Source organism: Accipiter gentilis, chromosome 26, assembly GCF_929443795.1.
Source record: "Accipiter gentilis chromosome 26, bAccGen1.1, whole genome shotgun sequence".
NCBI lineage: Eukaryota > Metazoa > Chordata > Aves > Accipitriformes > Accipitridae > Astur > Astur gentilis.
In genome coordinates, this window is record NC_064905.1 from 14,739,139 (window position 1) to 14,748,889 (window position 9,751).

At 48.3% G+C, this 9,751-nt stretch overlaps 1 protein-coding gene across 1 annotated transcript in view; it reads right to left on the reverse strand.

Annotated features, from left to right (window-relative positions):
- Positions 1-6,470, reverse strand: part of SGCD (sarcoglycan delta) — a 370,190-nt gene extending 363,720 nt beyond the window's left edge. Inside the window, exon 1 of the mRNA XM_049829655.1 lies at positions 6,372-6,470. The gene's annotated coding sequence lies outside the window, so the exon portion shown is untranslated. The remainder of the gene's footprint in view (positions 1-6,371) is intronic.
- Between the last annotated feature and the right edge of the window lie 3,281 nt (positions 6,471-9,751).

Below are 9,751 nucleotides of genomic sequence, written 5' to 3' on the forward strand. Positions count from 1 at the left end.
CAGAGCTCATTATCCAGCAGAGATGAACTCTCCTCAGGAGAGAGGTGTTTCTCCTGCTGTTAATAGCATCAGCTCGATATGATCGCCCCACCGTGAAGGCGACACAGGCTGCTTGTGTGCTGGGAAAGGACCTGGCAGAGCCAGGCTGGAAGCAAGGGTGGAGATCGGTCTCTAACAGGGATGGAAACGCAGACCCTTCATAACCGGTTTTTGCAGGGCAAGTAAGAATTGGAAAGGGAACTCAGGGCTGGCTCTGGTTTGAATTTATTTTTACAAGCCAGCGCAGAAGACGAGAGCGCCTTCCCTGGGAGGCTGATGTTCATCCCTGGCTTACGGGCACCTCCAAACGATGCTCTTTTTGCCTTCCGAATAGCACATTCCACATTTACCAGCTGGGCACATTCCCCTGTCTAAAAGAGGGTTAAGACCCTTATCGTCATCCTCTGCAGACTCTCCGTTCATGCTTTAAAAGAACACTTCCATTTATTTAGAAAACGCCTAGTGCAGCACCAGGCCATGCCCTTTGATCAAGCAGGGGAGAACGCTGGGAGCCCCACTCCACTTAAACTCCTCGCGCTACCGGGGTGAGCGCCTTCAGCTGCTCTACCCACTAAAAGCCTCAGTAAATGGCACCTCATCGATTTAAGTGGTGTAAGAGCAGTAACACTCCCTGCTCTGAAGCCGACCACATCACCCGCTGGGCTGGGGGCAGATGGGGAATGAGCCAGGTCTCCAAAACACTGCCTTATTCAATCCAATTGCAGGAACTTCCCATCATTTTTTTTCCCCCCTTCATCCTTATCACCTTGCTTTTATCTGGCAGCATTTGAACAGCTGTTTTCTTATCACATTAAACTGACATCTCTGACAAAAAAACAAATGTCTAATTCTCCTGGATTTCTGCACAATATGCTACAGGGGAGCAAGTCTCTGCTGAACCATACTCTCTATTTGCCTGAGCACAGATTTTACTCTCTAACCAAATACCTTTCCCATCCTCAAAAAATATCAAATGAAAAAAAAAAAAAAAATCAGTGACAATATTTTGCTCAAACTTCACCACCCCCCAAAAAACCAGCAGGCCAGCCTTCCAGCTAATAGCACAACTGGCGCAGTGCTGGGGAAGTCAATAAAGCTACGCTTATTTACAACAGTTAAAGATCTGGTCTGGAGATGAGTCATGTGGATTACTTGCTGCTTGAATTTCAACTAATTCAAGGCGTTTGGTTTGGGGTTTTTTGTTTTGTTTATCTCTGGATGTGCTGTACAGCTTCAGTCACTAAAGGCCAACTCCAGCACTTCTTCCTAAATATTCAGGAAGGCTCCTTGAATATTTAGGAAGCACTTGGATCTAAGAGATTTTTTCAGGCGTGCTGCTGCTTGGATTTGGACACATCTTTCGGTCTGTTCTCCCTCTGCTGAGCAACCCAAGCACTACAGAGAATAACAGCAAGAGGTCTTTCAGTCCTGGCAGTATTACAAGGGAACAAACTTTATTTCTCAGGCTAATACCAGAAAAAAGGGAAAACAGCGGCGGAGCTCTGCTCAGCCCTGCGCTCCCACCTCACCGGTGGGCAGAGACGTGCACCAAGCCAGGCTGTAGCTTCACTCCGGCTTGGGCACAGGTCTGCCCAGCAGTAACGGGGCTGCTGCAAGCCCCCACGGTGCAAGTACCCGATTACGGGTCCAAACCAGTACATCAGCTGGTGGACAACGACAGCTATCGGCCAGGCAAACCTCCAGAGAAAGCAGGAGAGGTTTTAACTAAATGGTTAACCCTGGCTGCCACGTTTCCAAAGAAGAAACGAGCCTGTCTTACTGCTCACGTCTTCCACGCAAGGAAGGGATAAAAACACTATACCAACATTTCAGCTGCTGGGGTGATCCTAGCAGATCTTGGCTCATCCCAGCATCGGACAACATCTCCCTGGACATGGTCCCAGCACTGCTCTTCTGCAGCCACGGTAGTTCTCCAACACCCAACCTGACAAACCCTACCGTTCCCTTGGGACAAGGCGGGGGAGTAATAGGAATATTACCATAACCCAATACTACCAGCTTACCACTTCACAATGCATTAGATTCAGGGAGCTTTCTGTGCAGCACCAGATTCTTAAAACCATCATTAAATTAAAAAATAAAAATAATAAAACCCCAGTGTCCCCATCAGATTCTTAGGCCAAACTGAGTGGCAATGCTGAGATTTTATGAAGTTTTCACCTCTATAAGGAAGCAGTATCCTCCCTTGCTAAGCAGACGAGCAGATAATCACCTTAGTGCTCCATCTTTAGCGAAAAGCAAGATCCCCCATTTCTCAAAGGCATATGCCCCCCCCCCACACACACACATCCATTTTCACTAGCTCTACTCAAATTCAACAGAACAGCAGCTAAAATATGTCAGAAATGAAGGGGAGGGGGAAGGTAGAAAAGGCTTGACCCCAGAATAGCAAGATTTCAAGCATGACCCATTGCCTGGTAATGTCAAAGGGATCCTTCCGAACCATTTCAAAACAAGTCAGATACAAGGCACATCCAGGTGAGCTGTTATTGAGCACAGCTGATTGAGGTAGAGGGGAAGAAAGTGCAGAATTCACGGGGAAAACACACAGATACACGAGACATACATATACCAGCCCTTGATCGATGGCCTGGGAAAATCATTCTTTTGTTTCTTTTCAATATTTAGCCCCAGACTGAAACAAACACCAGCTTTCCCATAGGGTCCATCTTAAACCCAGGGCAGGGAGGGAGCATAAAATGTAGTTAAGACCTAAGATTTTTCAAGGTTATTTTAAAAGACATTGCAAAGTTCTTTACTGTATTTAGTAACCTATGACCCAAAAAAAGTTGACGTGTTTTCAAACTACTCGAGGCATATTCAGCAAAAATCTCTTATTAAAATCAATGAGAGACAAGGTGTTAGCTGCATGTCGCGCTGGAAAGCTGCAGATGAAATGCAGAAAGCTCCTATGCTTTCACTCCACATCCAAAAATTCAAATATTTTCAGTTACCTCATAAATCAAAGTTTGTCATTAAGCTACACCTAAAGTGCTGTCTTGCCTAAACCTCTGGAAAAGCATCAAGGTAGCTGTTAATTATTTTTTTGACAACCACTCAGGAAACTTTTCCCAGGTAAGGAACCGTGGGCTGGCACAAATCCTGCCTCCATGACTGTTCTGGGGGCCGATGGTATCGAGGTGTATCTGCTGGTGGCCAGAGACAAATGGACTCCAAGGGCAATAGTGCGTGTGAGCTTTTAGACTGAGATGCTTTCCACTTCAAGCACACCTAAGGGACTCCATGTAAACTGATAACAGAGCCTGGGATTCTCACAAATGAAATAAAAGCACGAGTAGACAACAGAGAAAGTTAATTTTTCACCTAGAGAACTGCAGTGTTAGAAGATTGCCCTGGAGGTTTTAATCAATGCGAGTGAATCTTTTTATATTTTTCTCCAGTATTCCCACAATAAGTCGATAAGATGCCAGCACTTTCTCAGCATAGAGTGACCACTTCGCAGCAAGCTTGAGTTCAAGTCTTTATCAAAAGAACTACAGAAATGCGTTATGATTTCTAAGAAAAATAACAAGCAAGGGAACAGAAGCAGCAGGGTAACCTTACAACGCAGGGTAGGTTTTCAGAAAAACTTTACTTCTTTTATTCTTGAGGATGATTAGAAGCAAACGAAGACTAGTCTAACCAGGCGTTGCTGGTGCACAAAAATATCTGCAGCTACCCTGGCCCTTAAGAACAGCAAAACATTTGAAAAATGCACACCACCATCAGACACTATGTAAAGGCATTTCCAGATCCAGAACCTCCTCTCCCGTGAGGGAAGCACACCTACTTGTCCATCTGCTTCATCACAAATGATACAAAGGTCCCTATGCATTCGAGCAACTTCTAGTGCACCCACCTCATAACCCACCACCCAGAGGATCCGTGCACACGGATTGTGTCCACACACGTCACCTTAAATAAAGGGCAACAGACCACGTTATGTAACACACGTCTATATAATTATCAACACCTGAATAAATGGCCCTGCCTGACGGTTTGCCTACACTCTCTCGGCCAAATGTAATGTGGGCAAGGAGCCTTCTCAAGTCATGAGTCAATTTACAATCCCGCCTTCAGCTGAAGCCTGCATAATCTGTTTCTCTGAGTTTATTAAAAAAAAAAAAAAAAAAAGTCTTTCCATAATTTCCTCTTTGTAATACTCAGTTTGAATGCACAAAACAAAAGAGCTGTCACTTCTTAAGTTTTAAAAGCTTTAAGCAAAATTAGCTATTCTAAGTTACCTGCAAAAGCAAAGAGGTGCAAGTGAAAAACATCAGGGGCGTACGATTCTTCAAAGTGTTAGAAGTTTCCAGAAGGCACAATAAGGCTAGAGTCAACATCCTCAGTGCACTCCAACACAAGAATTTCAAGGACTTCAAGGGGCAAAGACAAAGGTAATTTTGCAGTGGCAACCAGCATATTGCAACAGCTGTACCTATGCTAATCAGAGGGTTTAGAAGCAAAGTTCACACGCTGTTATTACTGAGAGGTGATGCTCTCAAAAGAGATTTTACTATAAGGAATCTTGTCTGGCTTGTTCCAAAATGATAACTCTTACTTTTCCACTTACCAGTATAATTTTTTTCCTCAAACTGGCATTCAAAAATATATTAAAAAATAAAATTTTTTATAAAAAAAAAAAAGTAGTCTGAAATACAGGAGTGGATGTATCAACATGAGAAGTCGATGGAATTATGTTAGTTTATGCCAAATGAAACATAATCAAGATTTCTCTCCTTTGAGATGAAGCTGGGACGATTACGGTCATTTACAGCAGATGCTACTCCTCATAGCACAGGGCACGAGAGCTCCTTCCCATGCCTATGTAATGTCACAGAGCAAATATATCTGTTAGCAGGAGGAGGACTCAGTTCAGCACACTAATGTAGTAACATCCCTGGCTGACCTGTTCTGCCCAGCACACACAACTGAGAGTTGTTCATTTTTCTTTTCAATGAGACACTATGCAAGTGTTGATTTAATGGTTCATTCATCAAGCCCTCTGAATATTAAGCAATTCATTTTGACTTAATTTGGACAATTCAATTTCACCCATCCTTTCTCCCCTTGAAAAATGTGAATTGCTGCCTAGGGAGAGCCCGTTTTAAAAGTTGACTTGTCAGGAAGTACCTGGATCCTCGGGCTTTGCACCTTTTCATAGTCCGATACATACTTCCATCCGACTTTTTTGCCTTTCACATATTATACCCGAAATCCACAAACGCTAAAGCAAAGACACTTCAACCAGCGTTCTTAACGCTGCAGACCAAAACGCCTCTTCTGCGGTATTAGCTACTCCCTACGAAGACCACCGGAAAATTAAGTGCATTGTCAATACAACCAACAACCCTGGGAAATTGTGTAATACTTAGGGAAAGGAGCCTCTCGTTGAAAATCCATTACTTTCTTCGAAAGTTTTTCTTACTGCCTACGTTTTCCCACGAGGAAAAAAAAAAAAAAATAAAAATAGAAATAATCAACGCAGGGAGCCCTTGAGCTCCAGCCTCTCGTGTAAGCAGCACCTCGTACCCAGAAGCCGGCAGCTCCAAGAGCTTCTCCCAGCGAAACCCAAACCCCGCTCCGGGGCCGGGGCTGAGCCCGGCGCGGCTGCCCACGGCACCGACCCACGGCACCGACCCACGGCACCGACCCGGGCTCGGGGCAGCCTCCCCCGGCGCCGGAGCAGCCGCAGCCGCCGCACCTGTTGGTCGGTCGGTCGGTCGGTCGCCGACCCCCGGTACCCACCAGGGTAACCCAGCCGCACCCCGGCTGCTCCCACAGCTTTCCCCCCCCCCCCCCCGCCCCCATTCAGCCAAATTTCTGCTTGTTTTCACCTGCTGCTCCCGAGGTGCCTCATTCCCCTCTCCGCAGCCCCTCGCACGCCGATACCGTTCAGCCCCCCCCCCCCGCTCCCCTCCTGCCGCCCACCCCCGCCAGCAGCATCTCCGCGGCGGAGCCCCGGCCGGTCACTTCCTAAAGTCCCTTCCCCACGGCCACGGGAGCCTCGCCACCCCCTCTACCACCCACCCACAGCTTACCCCCCCCCCCAACCTCGGCCGAGCCTTCCGGAGGGCCAGCACCATCCTCCCGCAGCGAAGAAGCCACTTTTCCCGCCGGGAATGCCAACACCGCGCCGCGAGAAGGGGATGAGGGGAGGGAGCATGGCGACCCGCGGCCGGGCTTGGGGGGGGACGGGGGACGAGAAAGCCGAAGCGGCGCGGCTCCCCCGCGAAGGGCAGACCCCGCAACTCCGCCAAGTCCGAGAGAGCGGGGCTGAGAGCCGGCCGGCTTCTCCCCGCGGTGCTCACCTGGACGGCGGGGACGGGCTCTGGGCAGCGCTGGGGCCCCCCTTCAGGAGATCATGTCGCCGGGCGCCGCCGCGGCGGCCGGGGAAGGGGGAGGGGGGGGGGGGGGAGGGGGGCGGCGGGAGCTCGGGGCCGGCGGCGGAGCGGCTCCTCCGGCAGCGCGGAGGGGGGGGGGGGGGGGGGGGGCGAGGCGCTGCCTCACGCCGCGGCGCAGAGCCGCGCCGCCTCCCACACGCGGCCGCGGCGCCCCGGCCCCGGCGGGGGGGCGGTGGCGGGGGCGGGCCCGGCCCCGGCCCCGGCCCCGGCTGCGCCCGCCCCGCCCGCGCCTTCCCCCGGCCCCGGCCCCGCCGCGGGGCGCCGCACCCACCGGCAGCGCCGGCGCCTCCGCTCCCCTCAAACGGCGCTTTTTTTTTTTTTTTTTTTTTTTCTTTCCCCCCTCCCCCTTCCCCCCTCCAGTTTCTCGTTCACCCCACTCTTCTTCCTTCCTCACCCCGCTTTCCTCCCGTTGCCTCATTTCTCCCCTTCTCACCATCCCCTCCCGTTTTCCCATCCCCACCTTTTCCTGACCCCCACCTTTTCCTGACCCCCTTTTCCACCACCTCACCCATTCTCCCCCACATCTCTTCCCCCTTCTTTCTACTTTTTTTCCCCACATTTCTTCCCCCTTCTTTCTATTTTATTTTTTCCCCCACATTTCTTCCCCCTTCTTTCTACTTTTTCCCACACACACATTTCTTCCCCCTTCTTTCTATTTTATTTTTTTCCCCCACATTTCTTCCCCCTTCTTTCTACTTTTTCCCACACACACATTTCTTCCCCCTTCTTTCTATTTTATTTTTTTCCCCCACATTTCTTCCCCCTTCTACTTTTTCCCACACACACATTTCTTCCCCCTTCTTTCTATTTTATTTCCCCACACACACATTTCTTCCCCCTTCTTTCTGCTTTTTTCCCCACACACATTTCTTCCCCCTTCTTTCTACTTTTTTTCCCCACATTTCTTCCCCCTTCTTTCTACTTTTTTTCCCCAAAATTTCTTCCCCCTTCTTTCTATTTTATTTTTTCCCCCACATTTCTTCCCCCTTCTTTCTACTTTTTCCCACACACACATTTCTTCCCCCTTCTTTCTATTTTATTTCCCCCCCCCACATTTCTTCCCCCTTCTTTCTACTTTTTCCCCCCACACACATTTCTTCCCCCTTCTTTCTATGTTTTTTTTCCCCTCCTCCTCCCTTTCCCCCATCCCTCTCCCCACCAAAGCCCTTCAGCAAAGGCGACTGTGCCCAGCAGCCACGCGACCTTCCTCCAAGAAGACGGCCAGGGGCTGGGGGACGCGGATGGCCCCGGGGGAACCGGCCACAGTAGCCACGATGTGCAGCACACACACACCACGTATCCCCCTCCCCGGGACCTGACCGGACCCGACCCGGGCATGGCACGCACAGGAGGGCGCTTCCAGGGCCATTCTTCCCTGTCGCCCTTGGGAGGGTTAAGATAAGCCAGTGAGGTTTTACCAAAGGATCCAGCAAAAATCAGGGAAGCGAGGTTTATTGTTTTATTTAATCCCAAGCAGTCCGCCCTGCTTTTGGCTGCACTGAAATACCCTCAACATGCCAGCCCTTGGGTCTAGCTGGTCCCTGAGTGCCCAACTGCAAAGCATCGCCCAGGCAGCAGGCGCTCAGCTCCCCAGCGTGTTGTACAAAGGCTTCAGGACCAACATGGTTCATTTTCCCATTGAGTTTCACGTGTTGGAGATAGGATCAGTGGAAAAAAAAAAAAATCTGCTTTAATAAGTGGGCTGTTTTGCCACTATATGCAAATGCTTTGGTTTTACCAGATGGCAATGAATGCTTTCCTTCCACGTTTTCTTCTGGAGCTAAGGATCAAGGTAGAAAATTGAAAGAGTTTGCAATAAGCTTAGTAGCTACTGACTGCTGTTTGCCAGGACAGCTTATACTTGGGTTCATGGAGAACTTGCCCATCACGTGCCCGCTTGCTGCTCTTCCCTTCTCTCTGTGAGCCCAGGCCCCCGCTTCCCTTAAAATTCCCATAAAGCACCAGGGTTTGGTTCATCCCAGGTCTGTAAAATCAGTGCCCAACTATATGACATTAAGCAGGGGGTACAGTTAAAAAATAAAACTAAGCTGAAGATGTTATCCTGCTTCAGATCTCCTTCCCTCTCTCCAGGTTAAGGGCTTGGGGTTTTTTTCTTTTCTGAGGAAGAGGAATGATTACTGATGAACCTTGGAACAGCTTAAACAGAAGTAAGGATACACAAATCAGAGGGATTGCTTCTGTCAGTTTACTTGAGTTGTTACTACTAGACTATATAAAGTTAATCATTGGCAGAATAGAAATTTGATTCTTACAAAAGTTTATCAGGAGTTGGTTGGGGTCTTTTACTTTGTGACTCACTGAGTTGTTACTCTGCCACTGAACCTCGCTATCACTAAAACAGCACCAGGTAAAATTAAATGAGGTGTAAAAAAACCTGATTAACTAGCAAGAAGTTTCTTCTTTTCCATCTCAATATCACACAGTTTGGAGGCCTCGTGAAGTTGTTTTCCCGCCCATCTAAAAAAACTTGCAAACGACAGTGAGTGCTTTTGAACAGCGCATGGGAAGCGCACGAAGGTCCTGCTCTGTACAGGCGCCTCTATACATGCACTCCTTCTACATGTTCTAGCTTATATGGAAAATTTCTGTGTTTGTCTCATCTCCAGCTACGAAAAAAAGTGAAAGTACTGAAGACATTTCACAGACTGAAAGAAAATAAAAGCACATCAGCAAATGTTAGAAGTATCAAGCACCATAAATTTCATCAAGTCAGGCCAGCAATGAATTTGACCTACGGCTCTTCGTTTTCTTTTTTGTTATTCTTTTAATTTTTAGTACTTTCCTGCTGCAAATTCATGACAGTTGTTGTCCTTTGTTCGCACTGATTTGCACTGTGCACTGGATCCAGTTGGCCAGCAATGGCAGGGAAAGCTAATTCCATTCAGTTACCGGAAAAAAAAGCAATAAAAGCAAATATGTTTCCCTAAGGCCCCAGCCCAGAGTGATGAAAAATCCAGACCAACAACCATATTTTGTTAAAATCGGTCTTAAGTGTCATCTCTTTTCCCACAGAAAGATAAAAGTAGGAAAAGAGTATACTAGGCAAACTGAAATATAAATGATGGACCCTTCCCAGCTCTAGCAATTGCATCCCAAATATATCCCCAAGCTGGGGAAAGAGTGACAATCTCCACCCCAGAACTGGGCAAGCCCTAATCACATTTCAGTTGTGCCATGAACACACAAATGCCGTACGGCCATAGCTAAGGTTATTTAAAGTTATGGGGTCAGTGACAGCAGCAGCTGCTGCTCCTGACCTCAGGGGA